Here is a 15,774-nt window from a genome sequence, read left to right as displayed (position 1 = left end):
CATCTTAGCCAATCTGATAGGTGTAAGGTGGTACGTTGGAGTTGCTTTAGAACATTTTTTTCATATGACTATAGATAGACAAAGAAAAAAAATATATATATATTTGTAATAGTAAAGAAATGGAAATAAAATGAATGCCATAAATTGGAGAATAGTTATACAAATTTTGGTATAAGAAAGTAATGGAATTTTATGCTATTGTAAGAAATTATGACTGCAAGGATATTCATTATAATAACTCATGAAGGATTAGGTAAGCATAACCTAGAAAACATCATATATAATGATTAGTGATATAAAGGAAAATAATCCAAAATACTGTATAACTATAATGAACAAAATGATTGATCCTAGAAAAGGGTTGGAAAAACTATATCTTCTGATATATTGATTTGATATATTGGTTGAACTGATTCCTTTTTTCTTTTTAAAAACTTCATTTCAAGAAAATAATAGGTAGTAGATAAGGAGATGATACAAATGAAAGTGAAAGTGATATAAAATTAAAGGTTATTACTAAAAATTAAGCTTGAAATTTCACATTGATTATATTTTATTTTACATTACTCTTCAGAACATTTGCACATCACAACCTGACTCCAAACTACCTTTGCAACACATTATTCCTGTCCTGTGAGAAACTGTTAAATTAGCTTTCTCACCGTACTCACAAATAACACTCTATGCCCTCATTTCTGTGCCTATGCCTAGAGTACTCTTCCTGACTAATAGTTTCTCTCTTCCTTTAAGATATACCTTCAGTATGGTCTTTTTACTACACATAACAGGTGTCTGACATTCATTCTATCACTCATTACATGATTTAACTGTATATTAACAGGACATTTTTAAGTACTTATTATCTCCCTCATTAGATTGTAAATTTAGTGTGATTATTTCATTGTTTGCATTTGTAGTCACAGAGCCTCACACAGTGCCTGGCATGTTCACTGACTGTTTCATCTATTTTAATCTGTATCTGAAAGAAATCTATTTAAACACCTATCTTCTTGGTTAATAATTCTCTTTTTTATCTTTCTTAATTTTTGCTAGAGGTCACAAATCTCTCAATGCCTTGGATTTGGTGGCTCTTATTGGGCATTATAAATTGCATTGCTGTTGGTCCAGAAGAGTTAGAAATCCTCTTCTTCTCTGATAGAGACCCAAGAAAAAAGTTAAAGAAATGCTATCTCTGAGATGTGGGTTAATTGTTCTATTTTAGATCATAAAAAGTCAAGTTCCTATTCTATAAAGCTCTTCTGCCTGAATTCTGTCTCTGTATTTGGCAAGTTAGCTTTTTAAAGTCTACCTGGGAATAATTAATTGTCATTTAGCCAATGACAAGTTGCTCTTTTAATTCCATTAAGTTTTCAGAGTCATAAATATATAACCCTTTCTTTACATTAAAAAATTAAGCAAAAACCAAAAACAAACACCTTATCACCTTGCCTCTTTACTATTTGGTATTTACTTTCAAAAATTACATCAATCAGAAAGAGTAAGAGGAGAAGGATTTGGGAAGCAATTGTTTAGGGGTGACTGTTCAGCTCTTCCCTGTGACTACGTATATAAACTAAACATAAATTAATTTTCAGATTAGGGTTCAATAAGAATTGGGAGAATTGGGAAAGATCTCTTATAGGTTTTTGCACTTGAGTCTAAAACAGAGCTAGGGACTTTAATAGGTAAGGAGAAGGAGGAAGAACATTTCAGGGATGAGCAACTGCTTTTACAAAAGTGAAGAGAATATGAGAAAACTAGGTAACCCAGCCTGGTTGTAATGTAGAATGAATCATTGGGGGGAAATCCAAACCAGTCTAGAAATATAGGCTGGAACCAGATTATTAAAGACTTTAAATGCCAAATAGAAGAGTTTAGATTTCATTTTAGAAACATTAGGAAATCACTGAAGTTTTTTGGCAGGGAGTAACATGCACAGGTCTAAGTTATAGGAATATCAACTTGATAAATGTGTGAAAGATGAAAAAAAGAAAAGACTGAGGTGGAAAGAGCAGAAGGATACTGTACTAGTCTAAGTGTAAAAAGTTTATGAACAGGGGTGATAGTTGCATGAGTGAAAAGAAAATAAAGTTTTGTGTAAAGTAGAAATGACAAGACTTGGAAACTCATTGGACATAATGGATGAAGGAAAGAGAGGGATAAATGATAACTTTGGGATCACAAACTTATATCACTGGAATGAAGGTGGGACCCTCAATAGAAATAGGGAAGTTAGAAGGAATGAGTTTAGTTAAGAAAGATAATGGTTCTGAATACACAGAATTTCAGGTATTTCTAAGTGGAAATATTTAGCAGGTAGTTTTGACAATGACATTACTATTTTTCAGGTCTATTCATTTAAAGTATTGAATCCCCTTCACTGTAACTGTTTGGTTCATACATATTTGTGCATTGTCAACAAATAAAGTACAAAAGATCTCATTTGAGACTTGTGATTAATTTATGAAGTAGGCAATAAAATGCATGTATCATTCCTGTTTTACAGATGAGAAAATTGAGGATTAGAAAAGTTAAGTCACTTGTCCAGGATCACACAACTGGTTAGTGAATTATTAACTCATTCTTCTGGTGTCCTCAGTTTGATACCTTGTTTGTTATAATACATTCCCATTATTTGTACCTGCACTAAACAGGTCATAAGACTATGGATTGATTTTTAAGGGATGTAGCATGGTACTGAATAAGTAAATTAATTTAGGTAGAATTATCATTTTTATTATGTTGATTCATCCTATTAACAAGCAATTAATATTTTGTCTATTGTTTTTACCATTAAAATGTTAAAGATAAGCAAGATTAATTTGCTATATGATAAGATCACTTCATTTCAAAGTTGAGAAATAGCCTAATGTATCATATTGAACTCTAGAATTAGAATCAGGAAGACCTGCATCCTAGTATTACCTCAGATACATACTGCCTGTGTGACTGGGCACATCACTTGCCTACCCTGTGCCTGAATTTTCTCAACTGTAAAAGGAGGAGATTGAACCATATGTTCTCTAAGATCCCTTCCAGTTTTAAATCTTCTATTCCACGACCCCTTTTTTTGTTCTGTCAAGCAATGGAAACAATACAGATATCCATGCAAGATATAACAGTTTCATTTTCATAGTGTGTGGTACAGAAATGGTGAGGGGTCACCATTTAATAAAAAAAGCTGGAGAGAGCTCTAGAAAAAAATCAAAGTTTATTTTACATTCTTTCGAGAAGGGTGTCCCACTCCTCGAGCAAACAATCGAAGAGAGGAAGGAAGCGCCTCCTGTGGGCAGGACAGCACCTTTAATCCCTAATGCAAAACACCCCCTTTCACCATTGACTCTCATCCTCATTGGCTGAGAGCCTTACATTTTAAACGGGAGATCTACCCACAAAATTGAACTTGACCAATAAGTACATAGTTGCCCATATTTGGCTGAAATAGGGAGGAGATATTGTGAGAGGGGAATGCAATTATGCCCTTGACTCCATGCTCAAAGTCCTTCAGGCCTACTCAAACAATGAAATAGATGAAGCCTTACTCGATTTTCACAACTGTCTTGAAAGATCTCATCTCATTTCATTCAATAGCCTTCTACAAATTGGCTCCTTCCTACCTTCCAAGACATCTATTTTACTTGCCTCCACATAATTTATGATTGACCAACACTGGCCATCTAAATGATGTTGGAACATATGAGTCCATCTCCCAACTTCATGCTTTTTCATTGGCTTTCCATATACCTAGAATACTTTCCCTCTTAGTTTCCTTTTTTCTTTTTTCTTTTTTTCTTTTTCTCAATTTCAAGAGAGCTCAAATCTTTCCATTTGTAAAAAAAAAAAAAAAAAAAGCCTGTCTTCTCACTGGTATTGTCTTCCCTCCAAATTACCCTGTATTATTTTGAATGTATATAGTTGTTTCTCCTCTCTTACAACATGAGTTCCTTGAGTTCAGGGACCATATTTTCTCTAATGTTCCAGAACATAGCAAATAGTGTCTTTTTACTAAGTTCTAGGGACATAGATAATATGTGCCTAATTTTTTTTTTTACTTACTAACATGCTCAGATCTATGCAATCCTCCCCCCAAAAAACCAAACACATAATAACTTTAATTGACTCTTCTAATCCTTCCAGTCACTATTTTATCTTTTACTTACTTTTATTTCTAAAATTAAAATGCTTTCTAGAACAGACACTTTTACTTCTTCAGTACTATTTTTTTCTGGACACCACATAGAAAGCGGTCCACAAAATTCCATTACTCTCCTATAAGCTACTCTTTCTAAGATCACAATTGATCTAGTCACCAAATTCCATGTTTTTTTTTTTTGTTTGTTTTTTTGTTTTTTGTTTTTTTTTTCCCAGCCCTCTTCTTTCTTTAATTTTTCTATAGCTTTTGTCTCTTCACACCGGGTAACTTTTCCTCCCCATAGCTGGCCTTCCTTGTTCAAAATCTTGGAGATATTTTTTCTTTTTCCTCTCACCTTTGATATACAGTTATCATAGGTCCCATCAATTCTTTCTCTATGGAATCTATGAAATTTGTCACTTCTCTATTCCCATTGCTAGTAGTTTAGTATAGATCCATATTAACAGCTCCTAAGGAGCTTTCCTTCACTCGTTCCTTTCTTTTTTTTATTTTATTTTATTTTTTTTGTCTTTTTCTGAGGCTGGGGTTAAGTGACTTGCCCAGGGTCACACAGCTAGGAAGTGTTAAGTGTCTGAGACCAGATTTGAACTTGGGTCCTCCTGAATTCAGGGCTAGTGCTCTATCCACTGCGCCATCTAGCTGCCCCACTTGTTCCTTTCAATCTATCATTCCTATCATCAGAAAACTCAGCTTTCTTATGTATAGATTGAGCTTTCTCATAAATCTGCTAAAAACTCTTCAGTTGCTATCCATTGTCTCTTGAATAAAGATTAAACTCCTTTGCCTGGAATTCAAGTCATTCTACAATCTTGCATCATTTGACTTTCCTAGGCTCATCTTTCATATGATGACTCTACAGGCAAAATGCTTTAACCAATAGATCTCTGATCCTAGTATATGCAGGGTCCTTATGTACCAGATTATTCAAAACCCTACAATAATCTCTCTTCCCATCTTTATCTGTTAAATTGTTACATATTCTTGAAAATCCAATTTAAATATTACATTATCCAAGAAGCCTTACCTACTTCACTCTGTTGGTAAAAGTTATCTCTTTCAGCAAGTCAGTGAATCAAAAAAAGCATCTTACTTTGTTTTAGGCACTAAGGATAAAATAATTTTGAAAATGTGTTTTCCCAACCATTCTGGAGAGCAATCTGGAATTATGCCCAAAAAGTTATCAAAATGTGCATACAACTTTGACCCAGCCATACTACTACTGGGCTTATACCCCAAGGAACTACTAAAGAAGGGAAAGGGACCTGTATGTGCCAAAATGTTTGTGGCAGCCCTTTTCATAGTGGCTAGAAGCTGGAAGATGAATGGATGTTCATCAATTGGAGAATGGTTGGGTAAACTATGGTATATGAATGTTATGGAATATTATTGTTCTATAAGAAATGACCAACAGGAGAAATACAGAGAGGCTTGGAGAGACTTACATCAACTGATGCTGAGTGAAACGAGCAGAACCAGAATATCATTATACACTTCAACAATGATATTGTACGAGGATGTATGCTGATGGAAGTGGATTTCTTCAACATAGAAAAGAGCTAATCCAATTCCAATTGATTAATGATGGACAGAACCAGCTACATCCAGAAAAGGAACACTGGGAAATGAAGGTAAACTGTTATTTTTACCTTCTGAATCCAATTCTTCCTGTGCAACAAAAAATTCGGTTCTACACACATATATTGTATCTAGAATATACTGTAATATATTTAACATATATAAGACTGCTTGCCATCTGGGGGAGGGGGTTGGGGGAGGAAGGGAAAAAATATGAATAGAAGTAAATGCAAGGGATAATGTTGTAAAAAATTACCCATGCATATGTACTGCCAAAAAATGTTATAATTATAAAATAAAATAAAAATTAAAAAAAAAAGAAAATGTGTCTTCACTTTCAATAAGCTTAACTTCTATTAGAAGAAATAGTATGTGTATGTATAAGGGAGTATAAAACACATAGGATATAAAATAATTTGTACAGAACTCTAGCAGCAGGGAAACAGGAAAGGCACCCTAAAGGAAAAGGCTCATACATTAAAATTTGAAAAATCTATTAGCTGAAGGTTTTTGAACAAGTGTGGTCAATTCTGTAATTTAGCAATATTACTTTGGCAACTGTCTGAAAAACATGGCTTGGAAAGAAGAGAGACTTGAGGCAGAGTCATTAGCAGGTGAAGAGATGAAGGTGTGAACTAGGATAGTAATTTATGAGAAGAACTAGAATACAATATCCATGAGCATATACTATACTGATAAAGTATACTGTTATAGTGGCTAGTAGATAAAGAAGTAAATCAGGAAACAAGATATCCAAGGGGAACCTAGAAAACACGTACACACTATCCAAAAGAACAAAGAACAAATTTTATAAATTTGTATCATATAAAAAAAAAATTGCATTCTGGTATAATAGGTGCAAAATATGGGGAAGTCATATAGGATCCTTGTCAATGTTCTGGTCCTACGGTATGTAAATTCTAGCAAAATCTAGACCTTCACAATTCTATATCAGGAGGATATAAAAATACGAAACAAACAAACAAAAAAAAACATACAAAACCCCACAATTTTGAGACAACTTTGAGATGTAACTTTGAAGTTTATTGATAATTTTGAGATGACTTGGATATGTTATAACCTGAATACAAGGTGGCACAAATAAGTTATTCCTTTTTCCCCCAAAGCCTTATAAAAATAAGACCTCAGATTTCTGCCCCTGAGTATTCTTCCATTTCTATTGGGAGCACCCCTACCTAGTGTTTTTAACTCTAAGATGTGATTACATGATGGACATTCTCTGCTGCACCCTCCTCCCCATCTTCTTCCCCATTCTGACTTTTATCACCATCCATCCCCTGTTTCTACATTGTCATATGTCTCTGTACCACTTTTCACTCCTTGTCTCTCTCTCTCTGCTTTTTGCCTCTATAACCTCTGTGTTTAAAATGTAATTGCTACAGTTGTGCAGTTGTGTCTTTTTTGGTGAGAATCCAAGGAATTAGGTGTGCCTGACCAATTTCATAAATTATCAAATCACTTGGCATTTACATGATGATTCAAGGTTTCCAAAGTTCTTTACAAATAATATCACATTTTGTCCTCATAATAACCCTAGGAGTTAGCTGCTATTACAATCCACATTTTACAAATGAAGAAACTGAGTCATCCCTCTGCCATACAGATGTATTCACTATATTTGATGAAAGAAGATCTGAACATTAATTCTGATTCAGAAATTTGATAGCTGTTTTATTTGTACTAGTCACTTGATGTCTCTGAACATTATTTTTTAATGTACCATCCTCGATCACCAATCACCTATGGGTGCCTTGCAGATTATTTCTAATTCAAGATCCTTTGTGGATGAGTATGCATGAAAAATTATAATTTATGTGGCCCCAACAATGTATTTATTTTCCCAGTCAATCAGAAGACATGTTTGTTCAAAGCAAAATACTTAATTAGAGATACTGAGAGAAACAAAGGGCCAAAGGGAAAGCTTTCCCAGAAACAGTACTCAAAGACCATGATTCATTGCAAGGCTATACTTCCTACTTAAATGAAGTAGAAATGAAAATACTTGTGCTTCCTAACTAATTGGGTTGCTATAAGAAAAATATTTTGTATTTTAAAAGTTCGATATAAACATTAATTGCTATTTTCATTATCATGCTCTTAGTTTACATTTCATAGTACTTTTGGGTTCTTTCAAGTAGTTCAAGAAGTTCTACTTTTTTTTTTTTTTTTTTTTAAGTAATGCCAGAAAAACACATAGAGCAAACTCATTTAGTGTTTCTTGGTCTTCCTTAATGTGTATAAAGCTGATATAAAAAGCTAACAGACATTTTAGAAATTGTTTATATAACTCAAAAAAATGGCTCTGCTCCGGACTCTGGTATCTTTCACCTTTGTGTAGATACCTCTTGCTTCAATGAGTAAATTCCTATCTTGGCTCATGATCTAAGGAAGTTCCCTGGCCATTCATATTTATTTCTCTTCAGGTTCTTTTCTCCTCAGATTTTTTTTTAGCTTCTCCCCCACTTCTCCCCTCCCATTCCCTTCTCTCTTCTTTTTTTTGCTTGTTTTTTGTATTCAATATTTGGCACAATGCCTAGATCATAGTAGCCACTTAATCTCCCTTCTTCCCTCCCTCCCTCCTTCTGTGTGTGTGTGTGTGTGTGTGTGTGTGTGTGTGAGAGAGAGAGAGAGAGAGAAGAGAGAGAGAGAGAGAGAGAGAGAGAGAGAGAGAGAGAGAGAGAGAGAGAGAGAGAGAGAGAGAGAGAGAGAGAGAGAGAAAGGAAAGAAAGAAGGAGAGAAGGGGGAGGGGGATGGAGAAAGGAGAGACAGACTCCTCACCAAAGAATAATTAACTGAAAGACTCAACAATGCAGAAATGCTTTCCTATAGATTTGTAGAAATTAAAATTGATGCAGTGCTTTTTCTGGTATATGAAGTCCGGGTTAGCACCTTGGATGCCTTATAATCAGCTGGAATCAGAATAAGAAAAAGTCTTTGGTCTTTATTCTTGGTCTTTAGGGGGAGAAGTAAAGGAGATGGACCAAGCTACCACAAACTCTCCACCAACCTCCCTTCTCTTTGTTCTCCTACAAAGTGACTCTGGCTTGTCTTACTCCACCCCCTAATCCCTCCTATAATTTTCTGTATACACCAAAAGATTGAGCCAGCCAGCACAGAATAGTGGGAAGGGCCATTTTCCAAGCATATGCTAATAGAGTATTGTCCAATGGATAAAGTAGCCTTAAGTACTCTGTTATCTGATGCCAGTGCACCTACTCAGAGTTTCAGTCCTTTACACTGGTACTTAAAAAATACACCTGCATTTCAGAAAGCTATCTACTCTGCTATCTATGAATGTCTTCTCTATGCATTTGTCATCTTTTCTTTATCCAAATTCTCTGCTGATGACAGACATACTATTAATCTAAGGACCCTTCTCCAGGATGATTAAAAATACATATTTAAAATTAAATACAAAATAAGAAAAGAAAAAAAAAAAAGAAAAAAAGATAGGAAAAACAAAACTAGACAAAACATTGTCATGTGTCCAGCAGAACATCAAGGAGGATTCAAAATATGTAATGATATGTTTCCATTTAAGAAATCATAGATAAATAGAAGAAATAATATTCATGACTACCATATCTTTTCTTTGCTTTTTTATAGGTTATTCTTTTGTTCTCTGCTGTGTACTTTTTATTTTATTTTTCTTTCCTCCTTTTATTTTTCCCCATCTCCCCCAAGCAGGCTACAGTTAAACACAGATATTCACACCCACACATGTACCCACATACAAACTTATCTATATACACACCTACATATGCCTACATATAAACACATATATATATATATTCATATTAATTTATATATATGTAGACATGCATCTAAAATAATATTAATATGGTTTGAAACATTATGTGATTTTTCTCTTAATTGAATCTTAGTTTGACTTTGAGATCAATGATTACTACATCTACTTTTTTTCCTAATAAATTCTACTTTTTATCTTGTTAAAGTTTAGATAAATAAGAAAGTTAAATGAAGAAATAAGACAATAAAATAGAAAAAGATAGAAAAGGAAAATTAAAACAACAACAACAACATTGTAATGTGGTCAGCAGAACATCAGGGAGGGTTCAAAACATGTAACAATAAATTACCATTTCAATAAAGCATATATAATAATAGAAGATATTATATTCATGCCAGTACATCTTTTATTTGCTTCCTTTTAGATTATTCTTTTGTTAGCTGCTGTGCATTTTATGCTTTATTCTTTTTTTCTCTCCTTTCACCCTCCCACCTCTGCAAGATGCAGTTAAGCATAGAAATAGCTAGCTAGCTATCCATCTATCTATCTAGTGTTTATATATCTATCCACACATATCCCTACACATACATTTATCTATATGCACCCATACATCTATGTGCATACATATACACATATAAATACACATTTACACGTATGTAAACATGCATATAAAACAATATTAATGATTATATATAATGGAGATTTCTCTCTTGATTGAATCTTTAAGTTTTACTTTGTCTGAGATTAATGATTACTAGCCATATTTTTTTTCTTAATACATTCTACTCCTGATCCTTGTTGTAGTGTTTTTGTATATCTCTTATTTTTAGCCCTGCTAACTCTTCTACTTTAATTCTATTCCTTAACTTGCCTTGCTATTACTTAATCTCCCCCTCCATGGATCCCTTTCTTATTTTTTCTCCCTCCATCCTTTTCCTTCTTCTTTATCCCATTCTCATTAATCTCCATACCCTTTTATACCCTACCTTATCCTATTATTCCCCCCCCCCATTTTTTTTTTATAGATTGTAGAGGATGTTATACTCTTCATGGTGTATGTGTATAGCTCCCTTTTTAACCCATTCCAGATGTGATTAGGTTTTAAGAACTACTAGCCCTCCTCTATCTCATACCTCTGGTCAGTTCTTCCTCTATATCCTATTCATATCATAAAATTATTATTTCATCTTTTCCTAGACAGTTTTATTTTTTTTTTTGAGTCATCATACTCAGTTCTACTCCCAATTTTTCTTCTGAGCTACCCAGTTACTGATGTCAATATTAAATATATGTTTTATATTTCCATGTATAAAACATAAATTGTGTCCTTGTTGAGTCCTTTGAAATTAGTCTTTGATGTTGACTCTTATTTGTTAAATTTTCTATTGAGTTTGGGTTTGGTTGAAACAAAATACGGAAAATCTGAAAGTTCACTGAATGTCATTCAACGAACATGCTTTGGCTGTAGACCTAGTTATGTTGATTATCAATATATACTATTTCAGGACCTGAAGTCTTTCATTGTAGCTACTGATATATCCTATACAATTCTAAATGTAGCTCTGGTATATCTGAATTGTTGTTGTTATTTGTGTCTTGTGAAATTTTCTCTTTGATCATTTTTATTTAACAATAACATCCCTATGTGTTTTCCTTGTAGGATCTCTTTGAGGTGATGATTAATGGATTTGTTTTTTTCTGTTTCTACTTTTCTGTCTTGTTTTATCACTTTAGGACACTTTGATTATTTTTTGCGTTATTGTGTCAAGGTTATGTTTTCAATCACAGGTTTCAGGTAGCCCAATTATTATGTATTATCTTCTTGATTTGTTCTCTAGATCTGCTATTTTTCTAATACAATGTTTCACATTCTATTCTATTTTTTTCATTCTTTATATAAATATGTATAACTATTATTACTTGGTTTCTTATAGTTCCAATGGTTTCCTCTTGCCTAATTATAATTTTCATTTTTTTTTTCTTTAAGAATCTGGAACTTCCCTTCTAGTTGGTTAACTTTTTGTCATGATCTTCTTGTTATTCTTTAATGGTTCTTATTTATTTATCTGCTTATTTACTTTAGTTTTTCCTCAATCTCTCTCATTTGGGAGAATGGTCCCTCTGCCTTTACTTCAGCTTTCTCTTCTCACTTGGAATCCCAAGCACACAATTCCATTTTTCTACAAGTGCCTGAAGCCAACAATGGCCTTGTTCCACTACATCTATACTCACCAGGTGCTATTTCCTTATCATCCAGGGCCAAGTCTCAGCAGCGCAGCTTCGGTTGCCATTCCTAATCAGCCAAGATTTCCTCAATGTTCTCTGACTCAGATACCCAACTACCCTGTCCAAGAAGTGAAGGTTGGTATGGTTCAGACTCAGATTCCTTTCAAACCCAGCTAGCTCCACAGTTTCCTACTTTCTTGTTTCTGTGAAGCTAACCTGTAGGTGCTAACACTTCATATCAAAACTCAATCCTAGGGTCTTCCTTGGGTCTGCTCAGCTTGTATTAGGGATACAGCTGTTTTGCCCTAAGTATTATTTATTTTTTATTTATGTTTACCCTGATGAGCAATTTTGTTTTGGTGGGGGGAATCTGGAGAGCTTGTGATTTTCTGACATACTTCACCATCTTCATCTTCCCAGAATCCTCCCCGATGATTAAGTTTGCCTTGTAAAATTATTTGCACTTTTGCTTGAGAATTCACAAGACTCTGACAGGACAAAAAACTTATTTTTATAGCTTATTTGTGATGCAAATTGTATGCATTTATGCTATCAGTTTAAAAAAAAAGAAATCCTTTAGTTTGTGTGTACAAATTTCAATTATGGACAAAGAAAGCAAAATCAGGAAATTTAAAGAAAGAGGAATATGAAAAAAAATCCAAAACAATACTTAAGTGAAGAAATTTAATGTGACAATCCTAATCACCAGCTTAATCTGACTTTACTTTTAATTACTTGGATACATCATTTGTAGCTTTTGCTATGTTATTGAATTTTTGAAAAAAAATAGTTTCATTGTTCTGATAAAAGTACAAAGCTATTTAATTTGTACTTTTTAATTTTAAAGAAAATTGCTTAACTTGGTTATGTAAGAAAAGGAGAAATGAAAAAGTTTCATGAAATAATTAACAAAGTGATCTAATAGAATATTTTTCCCAATTATAAATACTAATTGCTTCAACCATCACATCCTTAAGATGAAAAATATTGTGGTTAGTTTGAAATAAAAAGGGATATGAAAAATATTTTTAAACCAAACATGTAATTTGGTGCTGTTTCAAAATTCTTGCCAGAGTCCTCCTTAATAGAATTACCCTATAATTAGAAAAAAGGTCATCTATCTGAGAGTCACTGTGGCTTCAGAAGGGGTCAAAAACTAGTCAAAATGGTGTTTACTGCCCAACCACTCCAGGAAAAATTCCAGGAGTAGAACAAAGGTCTGTATACATTTGTAGTTCTGACTAAGGCCTTTGATTCTGTCAGAATTTTGACATAATTTTCCACAAGACCTCTATAGAAATTTATGTTAAAATTTGGTTGTACAGAGAAGTTCATCAGTATTGTACATCAATTTCATGGCAGCATGCTTGCCTGGGTTCTGGACAATGGGCAATACTTTTGAGCTTTCTGAGTCAACAATGGAATAAAACAAGGCTGTGTGCTTGTTCGCATGCTTTATATCATGATGTTTTCAGTCATGTTGTCAAACACCTTCAATGAAAACAAACATGGGAACAAATTCAGCTACCATACCAAAGGTAAATTCTTCAACTTGAAAAAGCTACAAGGCAAAATAAAAGTGAAGGGAAAGTTAATGCATTAATTTTTTTTTTCAGATCATTGTGCACTCAATGCAGCCTCTGAATCAGAGATGCAACAAAATATGGATAAATTCTCTGCTCCTTGTGCTAATTTTGGCCTAACAATACTAAGAAAGGGAAAAGACCAAGAAAAGTTCTTCATCAGCCAGTACCACACCGTCCACATATGGAATCATCAGTTACAGTAAATGGTGAAGTTTTGAATGCTGTGGATAAGTTCACTGACCTTGGCGATATACTTTCCAGGGATGTCCACATTGGTAATGAGATTGACAAACATATTGCCAGAGTTGGGTCAGTGTTTGGGAGGCTCCACAGGAAAATGTGGGAGAGGAAAAGTATTCAAATGACTACCAGCAGTCGTGCTGACCTCATTGTGGTATGAAACTTGAACAATATACCAATGCCATGCCAGGAAACTGAATCACTTCTATTTAAATTGTCTTAGAAAGATTTTGAAGATGAACTGTCAGGTAAAATATCAGATATGAGCAAAGTAGGATTGAATTATCCCAAAGGAAACATGAAATACATAAAATTAGAGAAGCTATCTCAAATGTTCATATGGAGTATTTGTATCTTACCTATGGCATAGCATTCTAAGGTCCCATTGGTCTGAACAGCCACAGTCAGACATGTTGAAATTCAATTTTAACATAGTGATATCACTTTGGTCCTCTTCAAAAATGGATAACAACAACAACAACACACACACACTACCAATAATGAATGAAATAGAAAAAATGGAGAAAGGGAGCAGGATATCTATATAAGGAAGTAGGCCTATTTTATAGAGATGTGAAGGATGAATGGGTAATCCTAATGCTGTATTGTAATACATGAACTATGGGACAATTTAATTGAAAATATATGAAATTAGGAATTCTAGAGCACAGGTAAAATAGCTCTCTTATTTACTGTACATTTGACCTTGCAGAGTTCACCAAGCCTTGGTTTCCTTATATTAAAAATGAGGGAATTGGAAAATCTTACCTTTATTACTTTCTCCAGCTCCAAATCTAGAATCCCATATTTCTACCAGAATAACTGAAGTCTTCTGGCATTGTTGGATAAGTATTCAGAATCAAAGATTTATGGATAACTATGGGGAAGAATCATTCAGTTTAAGAAAATGTGACAAATTGTTCTCATTGAAAGGTGTATTCTCAATGATGGACTCATAAATTCATCAAGATATCAAAGTACATTATTTGGTACTTGTAATTATAGGAAATTATGATGATGGTGATGACAAATCATATTTATTTTACTCAAAGGGTTCCATTAAGGTTTTGTTAAAATGAAAGATTCTTTCATTATTAAAACATTCACATATTATTCCTCTTACATATTTATCCTAATCAATTAAAAAAAGTAATCTAGAGAGGGAGCACAGTACTCATAGTGCAAAAGTGTCAAACACGTGACCCATAATATACATGCAACCCATAACACTGCAGTGGGGACCAGATTAATTGAGAATATAACATTTTGATACTAAATTAATATAGGATGTATAGGGATCTTCATGTATTGATTAATGCCTCCCACTCCCTTTCTATTTAAGTTTGACATACTGGCATAGTAGATAAGGTGCTGAACTTGAATTCAGAAAAATTTGGTTTTGAATCCTACTTCAGGCCTTTAGCATCTATGTGATCCTAGGTGATTTCCTTCTCTAAAACTTAATTTCAATGTGAAATGAGTCTATATGACTAATAACTTCTTTTCCAGCTCTAAATTTGTAATCTTCATTTCTCAATTGTCAAATTCATAAATTTAGTAGTTGTAGTACCATTCCCAAAATTAAGGCTTGAAATATCAGAATCAAATTTAAGTCCTTTTCCCTTATCCCATCACTGTCCAAGTCTTATTCATTCCTTTGCAATGATTTTCACATCTTCCTCCCTTCTTTGACTCTCTGCTACTATATTAATTCAGATTTTTTCTAATTCTTCTATGAAAATATATAATAGATTATAATTAGTCTCCCTGCTTCAAGTTCCTTTCTTGCTGTCTTGCAAAGATATGTATTTTGTTCAATAGGTATTCAATAGGTATTTTGTTCAAAGAGAATATAAAAGGACAAGTGCAAATCAACCACCAGAATTTTAAAAAAAAACAAAAAAACACAACAACAACAACAACTCAAGAATACCTCTAGTGATAGGCTAGTGATAGTTTCAGTAAATAAATAAAAACAGAAGTATTGTTATGAGTAGTAGTGGTAATTATTCTCTTCCAATATATATATATAGTTGTTGATTCTCTGAATGTGAAGAAACCATTGCTAAATTATTTATTATCTTTTGGCTAATCAAGGATGAAAATGAGAGTGGGAATTGAATAAAAGTTTGAGATGAGTTCCATTGAAAATTCATGAACTAAAATGATTTGTCACTTCTTAGCTTATCACTCACAGGCTCATGATCTATGCTGGCATAATA

This window comes from Sminthopsis crassicaudata, chromosome 3 (assembly GCF_048593235.1).
Source record: "Sminthopsis crassicaudata isolate SCR6 chromosome 3, ASM4859323v1, whole genome shotgun sequence".
NCBI lineage: Eukaryota > Metazoa > Chordata > Mammalia > Dasyuromorphia > Dasyuridae > Sminthopsis > Sminthopsis crassicaudata.
This window is presented reverse-complemented; position numbering follows the sequence as displayed.